The sequence below is a fragment of the Sinocyclocheilus anshuiensis genome, unplaced genomic scaffold (genome assembly GCF_001515605.1).
Source record: "Sinocyclocheilus anshuiensis isolate Anshui unplaced genomic scaffold, SAMN03320099.WGS_v1.1 scaffold1082, whole genome shotgun sequence".
Taxonomy (NCBI): Eukaryota; Metazoa; Chordata; class Actinopteri; order Cypriniformes; family Cyprinidae; genus Sinocyclocheilus; species Sinocyclocheilus anshuiensis.
This window is the reverse complement of record NW_015542379.1, coordinates 2,872,313-2,887,249: the sequence shown is the minus strand read 5'-3', so window position 1 is coordinate 2,887,249 and position 14,937 is coordinate 2,872,313. Positions and strand designations below refer to the sequence as shown.

At 34.7% G+C, this 14,937-nt stretch overlaps 1 pseudogene; it reads right to left on the bottom strand.

The window, feature by feature from the left end:
- Positions 1 to 14,937, bottom strand: part of LOC107692521 (GRAM domain-containing protein 1B-like) — a 32,147-nt pseudogene that overhangs the window by 16,629 nt on the left and 581 nt on the right.

Sequence of the window (14,937 nt, the reverse complement as noted above, 5' to 3'; positions counted from 1 at the left end):
GACTGGTAACACAAGCGTTGACTAGAGTGGCCGTGATCAGCTCCGGTGGCCTTTTCGGAGTCGTAACGCACCGCAGACGTGTGCAGTGTAAATATATATATATATATATATATATAGGTCAGTGGCCCTTGGCTTGGTATTGTTGGCAGAATTCGGCCCTCGGCGAAAACTAATTAAGGAACCCTGGTCTAAGCATTAATGGCAGGGAAAGCCCCTTATACTTGAGAGCAGCCACATATGAAGTGTTTCTTGGAGGTTGTAGTACATTGAGGAATGATCATATGACTTTTTACGTACGCCATGTGACCTGTTAATGTGAAAAAAAAAACGTTTCCATTGCAGTTTTGCGAAATATTCCTTTTTCGAATTGCCTGAAAAACCACCTCATGCGAGCGTAAAAACTTTTTTTGCGATATATGGGCGTTTTTGCGAAATTTACACGTTTCCATTAGGCGTATTTTCAATTCGCAATTACAATTTGCGCAATTTGAAGGGTAATGGAAACGCAGCTAATGTCTAGTGTGCGAAATATACATAAGCTTTTGGGGCGCGATCTGTTGAGGTTAGTCTCTTGCAACACAAATTGTTTTTTATTTAGCCAAAAGTCCACCTTAAAGGGATAGTTCACCCAAAAATGAAAGTTCTGTCATCATTTACTCACCCTCATGTCGTTCCAAATATGTATGAGTTTCTTTCTTTTGCTGAACACAGAATAATATATTTTGAAGGATCTTACCAAACAGATAACCAAACAGTTTTGATGACCATTGACTTCCAGTGTATGGACCAAAAAATGAAGACATTTTTAAAAATATATTCTTTTATGTTCTACAAAAGAAAGAAAGTCATACAGATTTGGAACGACAAGAGGGTGAATAAACGATGACAAACATTTTTGGTGAACTATCCTTTTAAAAATCTTTAAAATTCACTAAAGCTGGTATGTTAAATTCTGTATGTGTCATATCTAAAGTCATAAAAAATGTCAATATTGATGTTTGTTAATAATTATCATAACAAAAAGTGCTTTAGTTCACAAGCATTTTTCATTATTTGAGTGTCCGGTGAAAGTATATACTCTGACTGATTTTGCAGTTACTAAAAACATTTTTGAAAAATATAAAATTTAAAATTATTTTTGCACATGTACGCTGCCATTTAGACTAAGAACCATGTATTGATTTAGTACACGTATGAGACCTCCCCAACTTTGATTTAACTTCCACTGGGGTTCAAACCTAAATAGATATCAACCCAAAGTTTTTCACATAAGAAGAAATTTCGAATGTTGGTAACCAAACAGTTTAAACTAAACCCAAAAACTATACTGATGAGCTGATTTCTGTAGAAAACTTTGAATCATTTAGATGACAAGGACGCAGCAAAAATGTGTGCTGATAACAGCCATACAATGAAAAGACAGAGCAGGCCTTTGTGTGACATATCTGCTCTGGGTCTCTTCCTATTCATACTCTTTGTTTATTGAAACTAACGATGTGTTGTGAAATTGCTGCCTTATAATAAGCTAATTCATACAAGCTTTGCTCCTATAAAGAGTCAGATGCTGTTAATAATCAGCACTCTCTCGTAAACCAAACTTCCCGGAGCCTAACTGCAACACAGTACAGCAGCCGACATTCACTCCGGTGGTCAGTCGGGCTCAGAACTCACATGATGACGGTTGAGATGTAATCACAGAGCTCTCAGGGCAATGGGAGATCATCACTGCCCATACAAACCCTCCACAGACAGAGCATCAAGAAATGTTCTAAACATACTGTATAAATATAACATCAACACCACTGTGTGAGATCCTGCCCAGTATGCATTTAGTATGCATCAAACAACTCACATCCGTGCAGATGCAGTGCAATCAACCAATCACATCACACCGCTGAGAACCAGAGCCAATCAAAAAGATGCAAAGTCTATTTACTGCGACTCTTCAATGCTGCTGCCATGCAGGCCCTTGTGAAAAAGAAGTGTGCTTAATTGTAATGAATGTGCACTTGTATTTCAAATCTTAAAACTACATTTAAAAAAAAATTGTACTTGCCGATAATATAAGATTACTAAAATAAAAGTGTACTTCAAACTAAGTGTACTTAGAGTACACTTTAATGACTGCTATGTTTTTAACACTTAAGTACAGTTTTAAATTTAGTTTTTATAAGGGCACTTTGTAATAATGTCAGATTAAAATATTTAAAGAAGTATGCTTATTTTATTGTGTTGATTAGCATAATAAAGCACGTGTAAAGAACTTGTCCATTTTAACTGTAATGTGTTACTCGATGCTACATTTTAAATTTAATATATTTTAAAAGTACTAAATTGCAACTTCATCGTTAGAAAGGTGTATTTACAAATATTTTAAATATGTGACATGTTTTTCAATAGAAATGACATTAAAGTATATTTTATTGCACCATAAATGTTTGTCAGTACATTCAGCAGTAACACTTTAACCATATTTCAAAGGCATGAGAAGTAATAATGAAATTACATATAAAGATGTACTGAAATCCTACTCAAGTGTAGGTGTAAGTGTAGTTATATAAATTATATAACATTTCCTTTTCATTTAATTGTAAATGTGTGAAAACATTACATTCAGTTCACACTTATACAGTATATATTCTTTAAAGTATATAATTTGTTTTCTGTAGTACTCTTTTTAAAAGTATGCTAACGTGTACTTCTTTTTCACAAAGGGGTATTAATGCCATGCATCCTGTTTTTGCATTCGGTTTAGTAAAGTTCATGGTGCTACGATTACATCATTAGATGATCACACACATGCCAAAGCCATCATTAGAACAACAGAAGCCTTCAAGACTCATTTCAGTCCTCATACTGAACGTTTGAGGAAGGACTGGTGTGAGAGGGCACAGAACGTGGAGAGTAAAACCATGCTTACTCTGAGAATGTGCTGTCTCTCATGCTAAAGAGAAAGAGTGAAGGAGAGAGAGAAGAGAGGGGCAGACAAAAAGAAAAAGAAAAAAGAAAACACAGACAGAAAAAGAAAGCAAAGATTGATGGAGATATTGTGGGAAGATATTGTGGAATGAAAAGTGATTGAAAGATTAGTGTAAAACGACGCTCTCTTGTGGCTAATGGTCTAAATAGAATTCAACACTTGAAGAGAAAATCTTATTTGTATTGCTATAATGATAATTAATTATACAACATTAAATATATAGCCTGAAGTATTTAAAGTATAAAACATGACCATGATAATATAGTTATTTTAGGCATGCACCTCAGAGTTCCATGTAATATATATTCAAATATTCATATGCAATTTTAATTTGGCATTCTTTTTTTAGAGAATGCCAAAACATGTAAGATTATATTCAAATTCTGACACTCTGTGATACACAACAATGTGAAGAAAGCAGATGGTTGTTATCAGTCACGTTGACACACAGGCGTAAAATATGAGGAAATTGATAACAAGATCATGAGTCGGATAATATTTGCAGTCAAACTGATGAATGTCAGAGGAAAGAGCAACAAATCTGTAAATCATTACAGTAAAACAACAGAAGAATTCTACTGTTTGATGACCAGACACGTCAATGTTCACATCTGACACACAAATACACAAGTAATTACATACTTAAAAATTCCAAACATAATGCCTATTATAAACAATAACTAAATTAAACACGTACACATACACGTACACATACACACACACACACACACACACACTAATTAATATAAAGTGTGACTTACGTTGTACCAGCTCTGGCTTTTCTGAAAGAGAAGGAAAAGAAAATGACTATATTAAGGAGAGCAAAACAGTGGCTATGAAGAACATTATTTGCATATGCCCCTCACAGCGAGTGTATATTTACAGACTATGAGGGTTGGCCGAGGGCCTGTCATGTGGCAGCTGGTAAAGTCTCCTAGACTGACATTTACCTTCACCTGATAATTACACACGCATACATCATTTGTTCGTTCCACAAATAGTGTGAAACAAAGATAGATGGTTAAATGAGCAGTTTCAAAGCTGATACGTCATGGGAAAAAGACAAATTCACACTTGCATAAACCAAAATAGAAACTTAAAGACACTTTTAAGGGGGTGTTTGTGTACAGGGGTGAACTGACATCACTACCGCTCTATTTATAACCCAACACAGTCTAGCTCAGTCTAGATGAGCCTGAATGTTGTTTCACTCAGGCCAAAAATTCCCTTGAAAAGACCCTTAAAACTGTTTCTCGTAATTATGACGTTATATCTCGCAATGTGACTTTATTTCTCATAATAATGACATTACATTTCTCAATGTGACTTTATTTCTCGCAGTCATGACATTATATATTGCAATGTGACTTTATTTCTTGTAATTATAGCATTGTATATTGCAATGTTGCTTTATTTCTCATAATTATGATGTTATATTTCGCAGAATGACTTTATTTCTTGTAATAAAGACATTACATATCATCATATAACTTTATTTCTCCTAATTATAACATTAGATCTCACAATTTGACCTTTCTCATAATCTATCTTAAATATGAAATTATATACTTATGTGACTTTATTTCTCGTAACTATGACTTTATATCTGTGCAGTGACTTTATTTCTTGTAATTAAGACATTACATATTTTAAAGTGACTTTATTTCTTGTAATTATGAATTTTCTATTTTGCAAAGTGACTTTTATCTTTCATCGCTGTGATTTTATACCGCAAAGTGTCACTTTTCATCTCGCAATGACTTTTTCTTGTAATTATGGCATTATACTGTAAATTGTCATGTGATTTTATTTCTCATAATTATGACATTATATCCCACAATGTGACTTCATTTCTTATAATTGACATAAATAGCAAAGTGACTTTATTTCTCGTAACTATGACTTTATATCTGTGCAAAGTGACTTTATTTCTTGTAATTATGACATTTCACAGATTGACTTTATTTCTCAGAATTATGACATATCTTGCAATGTGATTTTATTTCTCGTGAACTAAAAGGACAAACCCTTTGATATATCCCACCCAAGCTTCCTGCTTGTACACGGATGCACATCAACACAGGACATAAATTTGCATTAATTGAAATCATTGCATGGGGTTATTGAAGGCATGATTACAGGCCTAGTAAACAACTCAGGAAGACATGGAAAAAAAATTCAATGTCAACAGAAAAGCTAGTGTGAGATAGAACAAAAACAGTCTGCATTATAGTGATAAACTTATCTTGATTAACATAAACATATCTTCTTTACTACAGACCACCACCTAAATGAAAAGAAACTTAAGGCAAATAACTTAAGGCGGGGACAAACTCTTATGCTATATTAGTTTGAAGAGGTACGACACATAATGGGCTCCCTTGTTTTATAGTCTAGGTTAAAGTGAGCAGACAAAACGACAAGAAGTGTGTGTCAGCCGATAAGCCATTCAATTAGCCTACTATCCCAAACACGCTGTGTGTGTGTGTGTGTGTGTGCTACTTTGACAGATTAGCTAGCACAGAGCTCTAGTTGTGTCTCGTTCATGACCCTTTAAAGCCTATAGATCAACTCACACAGACCTGCTAACACACATACTGGTCTATTCCATCAAGGCTCAGGGATTGGATGGTTTAATGTAGGCTAATCTGATCTAAACTCAAGAGAGGTGTGAGACAGGTCTCTCGTGTGTACATGTGGACAGAGCGAGAGAGAGAGAGAGACAGGTGAGGAAAGGATTGGAAGAATAGTTGAGGGGTGCTACATGTATGAACTAACACTTAAGATAGCCTTAGTTTAAGGGTCAGGGGTCAAATGAAGAACAACATGAAATGCTTACTTTAATCAGGTTTAATCTGTCATACTGTAAAGCAATGAAAACAGAATGAAAAAAAACAAAACAGAATGAAAAAAAACAAAAACAAGGAGAAACTGGAAGCTCATTTAATGCATCCAAAATTCTGTTATCCAATGTGACTTAGAATGCATGTGTGTTCTAGAAATCGAACCCATTACCTTGGTGTTGCTAGCATGCTTTACTACCAAAAACCTAATAAGCTGCCTACCTAAAAGCCTTTTAAACACTCCTGTGCTCCAAAGAGGCAGTAACATTTTGAAGTATTGTAATATGCATTATTTTAGCCTAATTACAAGGCTTTATTGCTAAATAAGTAAATAAATAAATGGAGTCAAGAGCAATGTCTATAATAAATAAATCCAATGCAATCCAATCCAATATGGTAGAGTTGAGAAAAATGCCATAAATCATCAATATATGCCAAACAAATTCATTTAAGTATCCTAACTAAATCCAATCTACAAATAATTTGAATTAAAACTACTTAAAATGCATATTTAATGTAGGCTTGCAGGTGCTATATTTTTGTCTAGTCTTCAAGACATTAGCATAGCAACATGTTAACTGCAAGCTCTGTTGATCTCATGTGCTTCACAGAGAAAGAAATAAAGGAAGCCTTATGCTCTGTTTTGCATGGCATTGATTAATAATTTAAAGATATACGCACTCTTTTATTACATTATTGATTAATACTTTATTGATTACAGGAAGCATAGTCAGGCAATTCCTGGGTTGGGAATTCCCTCTGTTGGAAATCAACAGAGATAAATCATCATCTGTCTGGAAAGACGGGACTCATGGGACTACTACAGTCGGTTATCCAGCCGATTCATCACACGGCACTCTGATGTGATCAATGAAAAGGCACATAGACTAAAACTGCTAAAAGCCTGCAGGTCAAATGTTTAATTCAAATAAATGTATGCAGTTACAAACGATGAATAATCATATCAGTGTAGCAAAATCACCTAGTAAAATCTGTTTCATATACATGAGGCTGGTCCTCTCATGGTGAAATCACACGACCAGTCAAATTATAGCTGCATGACTAATAACCACGATTTCTTCTTCTCTTAATCATCTTCGAAAGTGGCCTTTTTTTTCCGTTTGACATTTCCATTATCTTTGGTAATTGGTAACAAACCTCCATGAGCATTCATGCTTGGGGTTGCCAGATGTCAAGTGTTTAAATCCCCCAATAAGAGCTTTTCTCTTAAATGGATACATTTTCTTCTCAAGTGTGGCTTAATATTCCCAACCTGACAACTTTTTGCAACTAAATCTGTGCGCACATTGTCTCAGTGACAATCTATAATAAATGCAAGCGTCAGTCTTGACTATGTTGTTTGCGATTGTGGTTGCTGAATAAATGCACTTAAGCAACCTCTGTGCCACAATACAAAGTCTTTTTTCTTGTTTTAATGAAAAAAAAATAATAATAATAATAAAACAACAGAATTTGGAATTAGGAATTTCACTTTAATTTTCTAAAGGTTTTACTAGTTTTCATAATATAGCGTGGGTTAATGCATATGACAAATATGTGACCATGGACCACAAAACCAGTCTTAAGTGTCAATTTTTCAAAATTGAGATTTATACATCATCTGAAAGCTGAATTAATAAGCTTTCCATTGATGTATGGTTTAATACATGGTTTAATGATACAACTATTTGAAAACCTGGAATCTGAGGGTGCAAAAAAATCTAAATATTGAGAAAATCGCCTTTAAAGTTGTCCAAATGAAGTCCTTAGCAATGCATATTACTAATCAAAAACAAAGTTTTGATATATTTACGGTAGGAAAATTACAAAATATCTTCATGGAACATGATCTTTACTTAATATCCTAATGATTTTTGGCATAAAAGAAAAATCTGTAATTTTGACACATACAATGTATTGTTGGCTATTGCTACAAACATACCCCAGCGACTTAAGACTGCTTTTGTGCTCCAGGGTCACATATAATAAACTAGATGATCCTGCATATGAGTTGGCATTCTCATGATTGGTGCTTATGTAAAGTACAATAATTCTGATGTTTTTTTTTTTTTGAAGTAATCAGTTTAACAATCATCATGCAGCCCTAAGTCAAACATGTCTTACTTTATCTCTTTAACCTATTATCATACTATTATGCAGAATCATAAGTGACAAATATGCCTGCTAATGAGAGAAATTAGTCTATGCGTGTATTTGTTTAAACAAACACTTGGACACACACTTGCATTCACACAAACAGACAGAGTCAGACAAGACACATCAATAACACTGAAACAGACTACAGAACGGCCACTGGAGCAGGAATACAGATACACAGAGTGAGAGACTGAGTGACTACAGAACAGAAGAGAGAAATGCTTACTTTGGAAAGTCGCTTGTGAGACTAGCATGCATCGAGGAGAAAAACAGAAATCAGAAAACGGCACACAAATCAGAACAACAACAAACAGCGAGAAGAACATGATAGTCAAGTTTAGATCAACGACATTTTCAGCAAAAGTATCAAACTCTAGAAAGAAACAGTACAGTGAGTGTGAAAAATGAAAGGAAACAGGCAGAACAAGCGACTATAACAGTTGAAATGAGACAGACAGACAGAATGATGATGTGAGCTAGTCTGCACTCGGTGCACTGCATTTATTATTACAAATCATTACACATCATCTCCCCATTCATTCAGCCACCTGTTTAATGACACCCGTTCATTCATTCATTCATTCATGCAATTATTCCCACATGTGAATGCGATTTTTGAGTTGGCATTGAAAGCTACATGAACAAATCATCCGCTGTTTGGCTTGATTTTTGTTTGTACTGAAGATTAATAAATTATTTAAAAGAAATATGACAGATGTCTTCGAGATATTCTCAGGAAATTATGCCATTTGAAGGTATTGTGTGTTCCCATCAAGAAGGTCTATAATACCTATATAAAGCTATCTATGAGCATCACAGCAGAATATACCACTACTTTTGAATGTCTACCAATAGAGAAAGATGGGACCAGATGGTGTAGTTACGACATGTTCCACCAGAGACTAACTGGACAATGCTTATTTAAAATTATTTCATATATTTTACTGTCTTATGTTTGTAACCCAAATTATATTTAAAATAATTAATTTAGTTTATGTATTTATTTATTTAATTTTATTGTATTTTATTTTAATTTAATTTAAAAGTGTAATATATATATTAGGGGTTGCACCGACTAATCGACTAGTCGACTTCAATGCTCTGCCATGACGCTTTAAGCTTGACGTCGACTAGTCACTGGTCCTATAGAGGGCGCAGCACGTCCTGTTTTTGCTGAGTTAGATGTGTTCCTAGGTCAACATATTTTGTTGACCCTGGAACAACATTTTAATCAAAAAATGTAGTCTTGACCATATCCCTACACCTAAACCTAACCTTAACCATGAGTAATCTCTAAAATCAGAGGAAATTATAGATGAATGACACTGATGTACAAGCACCAAACTCTGATTGTAAGCCTAAACTTCACAAAAACTATAAACTGGTTCTTCAAATCTGATTGGTTAATCACAATGTGTCAGTCCTGTGCTCCTGACTTTGTTGTGTTTTGTTCCGTGTCTTGTGTTTTCCTTCCCCACATGCCCCATGATCTAGTTTCTCCCATGTCTGATTATGTTCATTGTTCCCAGGTGTTTCCTATGTTTATGATGTGATTTATTCCAGGTGTGTCTCGTTTGGTTCTAAGTTCTTAAGCCCTGTGTTTCTCAGTGTCTAGCGTCTGGTATTGTTTGTGTATACCCTCTGCTACGTGTGCGTGCCTTGTTGTAAATAAAGACTTTCTTCACGGATTCCCCTATGTCTCCTCGCTCCTTCACAGTAGCAGAAGTTCTCACTTCCGCTGACTGACATACGCGGAAGCCGTTCCGGCGGATGACGTAAAACATCGACGTTGCGTGATTAGTCCTGTAGTGAATCCATGCATTTTTGTAAGATAAATATCCATATTTCAAACGTAATAAACACTTTCTTTCTCCCTTCCGCTGACTGTCATACGTGGAAGTCGTTCCGGCGGATGATGTAAGACGTAGGCGTTGCGTGATTAGTGACGAACGCGGAGACAAAACAAAACAAAACGCCGTTTACGGATTAGAAGCACAAAAAGAGGATTTGTAAAGAAAAGAGAGACTCTCATTCAAATGTGTGTTTTTTTTTTTTGGGAAAAACTAATACTTTTATTCAGTAAGGATGCATTACATTGCACAAAAGTGACAGTAAAGATTTTATAATTATTATTTTTCAAATAAATGTTGTTCCTTTGAAAAAGGTGTCATGGTTTACACACACACACACACACACACACACACACACACACACACAAACAGCACAACTTCTTTCAAGTTTGATGATAATAATAAATAGTAGAATGATTTCTGAATGATCATGTGACACTGAAGACTGCAGTAATTGTGCTGAAAATTCAGCTTTACATCACAGAAATGTGAACCCATGACCTTTTGCGCTGCTAACGCAATGCTCTACCACTGAGCCACAGGAACGCTTAAAATTAATTACATTTAAATAAATGGATTCAATTAATTATATATTTAAAAAATATAATATAAATAAATTAAAAGATTTTTAAATATGTTATAAAATATTATATTAAATGTACATACTTTAAATTAAAATGGCATATTATATTTGACCAAGCACAAACAGCACTGACAAAAAGAAAACTCAAGTGACAGAGCAAAATAAACCCACTTCAAACATCAATAACCTAAAAATCCCCCACAAACGCCACTGATCAACAAAAGTCCACCTTAAAAACACCACTGACCTTAACAAGTCCACCACAGACAGACTGATGTCATATAACAGACGCTAATACACACAATAAACACTCGATAACCAAGCCAAACAGCAACAAAATCAGCACAACTTCAATGTTCCGGGAACTCCAGACATCAGCCTGCATCTAAAAACACAGCTCATTTAAGACGACGATCTAATCAAATTAACACACATACAAGATTTAACATGCACACACACACACACACACACACAGGTTTGTTTTTATAGGTCAACATTTACTAGTATTACTATCCTTGTGGGGACATTTGGTCCTCATAACGTGATAAATACCAGGTACACACACACACACACACACACATGCTTACACAAATATATAACCAAACTGCATGCTGACTTGTCCCTGTGAATGCTCGACTCTCTCCAGTTTTCAAAGGGAGCAACCTGGTCACATTATAGGCTCTTATGCAACGTCTTACATCACTACTAGCCAATCACAATTGTAAAACGAGGTCACTATGCTATTCTACAGTTTCAGCAAGGCCTTGTGTGTGTGTGTGTGTGTGTGGTCTGATCACAGTGATTAGCACAGATAGCCGCCCGCTGTGGCCTGTCAGGTGCACTGCTAAAGATGCATGCTAATCATAGCGTCAGTCTAGCAATCTGACAGACAGCATGAAATCACTGCTTTCATCGATTTTACATGCCAGGAGAAACCTAGAAAGGGAGAATAAAAATGTTTTTTTGACTAAAATATATATTTAAAAGCAAAAACTAACTTTTGTACTTTTTCCACGTTCATGACTATGTTTCTTAACAAACTTAAGTATACTTTTAAATAAGTGCACTTAAAGAAGTACATTTATTTTACATGTGTTGACTTAAGTAAAGTATTTGATTATAATTTTAACTGTAGTGTGCTAATTGAAATATAGGTTAAATATTTTAAATGTACTAAATTGCAACTTCGTCATTACAAATGTGTAATTATTAATATATTAACATACATGACATGCAAGTTTCAATATGACACTAAAGGATATTTTAGTTTACCATAAATGCTTGTCAGTACATTCGGCAGTACACTTTAACCAAATAATTATGAAATTAAATACAAAGATGTACTCAAGTCCTACTAAGTGGGTCACTTTGCACTTTTAAGAGCAACTAACTGCATTTAATATAAATTAAAACTGTAATTGTAACATGCAATTACTGTAAACTGTACACACTTAAGCATGTTTTTTCAGTATATTATAAATTATATTAAAAGTATGCTAAAGTGTATTTATTTTTCACAAGGCTTTTGATATAACATGCATTTAGTAAGTGAGTCATATGCTGAATCCTTCACCGAATGAATCCATCTGAATCAATAGCTGCTTTAATAGATTCAGTCAGTTTATTTAGAGAAGGATTCATCTGAATGATTCAAACTGGTTCCTCCAGCGTTTGTGAGTCTTTCTGAATGATTCATTAAAAGAATCAACTCATACATTTGTAAATCGAATCAAACTGAAGACAGCATTGTAAGTGATTTTAGGTTTTACTATCCTATTCAGTCCATCAATGATGGCAAAACCTGATGTATACAAACACACACATTTACGAACCTAATGAAGACATTCTATAGACTTGTGTTATTTTCATATACAGCTACTTATAAATACAATAACTTAACCCCAACTTAACGCTAAACAAAAAAATTCTGAATTTTTACAATAAAAGAAGTCTTCACACTTTCTCATTTTCTTCCTTGCATGTATTCACCAATCAGATATCAGAAAAACACTTCATAGTAGTTTGTTCCATCCCACTTTAAAAGGTAAATGTGTGAAGGAGGATGAATTTCTGTTTGTGTGAGACGCAGTCAAGCGGAGAGGGCCGACCATCCCAAGTAATGGGAATGCACACACACACATACACACACACACACACACACACACACAGTCGCAGTGCCAGCTTTTTTCCTTTCACTGTAGTCCTGCCATGAGTGAATATGTTTCCATGGAAACAGTCAGCGCAGGACTGGCCAAGTTTGGAAGTGGTTGGGCTCCACAGGGAAGAGGAGAGAGAGATGGTGGAATGTTAGATAACAAACGCAGGCGCGCAGCAGAGCAAATGTGCTTTGATGACGTTATCAAAAATGTGAGAACCAATCAGAGCTTTCAGTTCAACATCCGAACACAATCAGATTGACAGGTGCATGACGCCGCGATTTGTGATGTGTGTGTTTGTGCGTGCATAACAGGACAGCTCTGCTGTGTTCATGTTGCTATGGTAACAGGGCTGTTTTGCAATATTCAGAGTGCAGCGCTAAATATAACAGCTCACATTGTCAGCTCTCCTCGTTTGACTCAACACTCTCTCCAATAAAGACATTTCCATTCATTCATTCGCTTACATGTTTACTATGGCTTCCAATAAAATATAATTGTAAAACTTTTTTCTCTCTTTTTTATTTTGAAGGAAAGTAGCAGTAACAAAACATAATTCTATCCCATTCAATTTCCACAATTTTTCTATGCTTTTTTCCAGTCATACTTGATTACTGGATATAGTAGGCTATATAGTTTGTACAATACATATAGTATAATATACTATAATTTTCCAAAATGTACCTAAAAAAAGTTTTTTTTTATTTTACAATTATATATAGTTTAGGGGCCAATTCTCACTATAACTATCAACTACAAGTTTTGCCTAAACTCCTAATTTGCTGCTTATTAATAATTAGTAAGGTACAGTAGTTGTTAAGTTTAGGTATGGGGCAGGGTTATGGGATCTGAAATATGGTCATGCAGAATAAGGCATTTACATGTGCTTTAATAATCAGCTGATATGCTAGTAATGTGCATGCTAATAAACTACTAGTTAATAGTGAGAATTGGTCCATAAACAAATGTGTTATTTAGTTTTCCAGTTTTGGAAATCCCAATTTTAGGATCTTACTATTTCCAGGATTTGCATGACTGAGGGATCCCTATATGGTATTTTGATGAACACTATGGCTGTTTTAGTTAGATACCATTTAGAAGTTAGCAAAAAATAAATAAAAATACAAATAAACAATACACTGATTTCAGATAAACTTTCTACGGGACAAACAGGCACCTTTAAAAAGAAGGATCTCACTGTCGCTTTATTGTCAATGGACCCCAAAACTTCTATGGCCTTTCTCTGAACTGTCACGGGTCCAAACAAGAACGGTCCTGTCCAGCTTGCCATGGGAAGGACTGTGGGCTGTTCCGGAAGGCTCTGTTTTCTCTGCAGTACTGCCTGAGCGTGAATAATGACCAACTGCCAGGGCCAAAAAGCAAAAAAAAAAAAATAATAAAAATATATATATATTCAAAAATTATGATATATTCTTTACAAAAATAACTGGAAAACATGTCTGCGAGAATGCATGTGTTTATGAGTGTGGATGTGCGCTTTTACTCTCAAACAAACACTCTCAGGTTTAATCATGAGACAGATCAGACCTGTGTCACTCAACCTGTCTGTCTGTTTCAGGATGGAAATGTAAACAACACCTGCTGTTAATATACAGCTAAAAATACAGACTGAACAACTATAGCTTGGTTCATCTTAAAAACACACATTAACAAGAATACATGCACACACCACTATCAGAAAAAAAGTACAAAGCTGTCACTGGGGCAGTACTCAGTAAAAAAGCTAAAAGGTACATCATTGTACAGAATTTACCCATAAATGGTGCATATTACTGTAGTATTTTAAAAGTACATATTAGTACCTAAAGTGTACATATTAGTACCTTTTTAGTTTTTTACATCTTAAGATAGCACCCAAGTGACAGCTTTGTACTCTGTATAATATAAAAAATAAAATGTAATATAACATTTCATTTATAAATTCAAAAAATAAAACACACAATAGATAGATAGATAGATAGATAGAACGATAGATAGATAGAACGATAGATAGATAGAACGATAGATAGAACGATAGACAGAATGATAGATAGAATGATAGATAGATATTTAGATAGATAGATAGATAGATAGATAGATAGATAGCTAGATAGATAGATAGATAGATAGATAGACCTTATTCAAGCCAGAAATACTATTTAACTTCACTGAATCAAACTAAACACATTCATACCAACAAAATTCATTTTCATGGTAGAAGTAGCACTGCAAGGTAACTTTTTATAAATAGATAGCTACTTTACTATATGTAAATTTGAATGAAAATGCAGTGATGCAGTAAACAGATGTGAGTGTTGACAGACAGATGGACACACACACACACACACACACACACACCCACACCCAC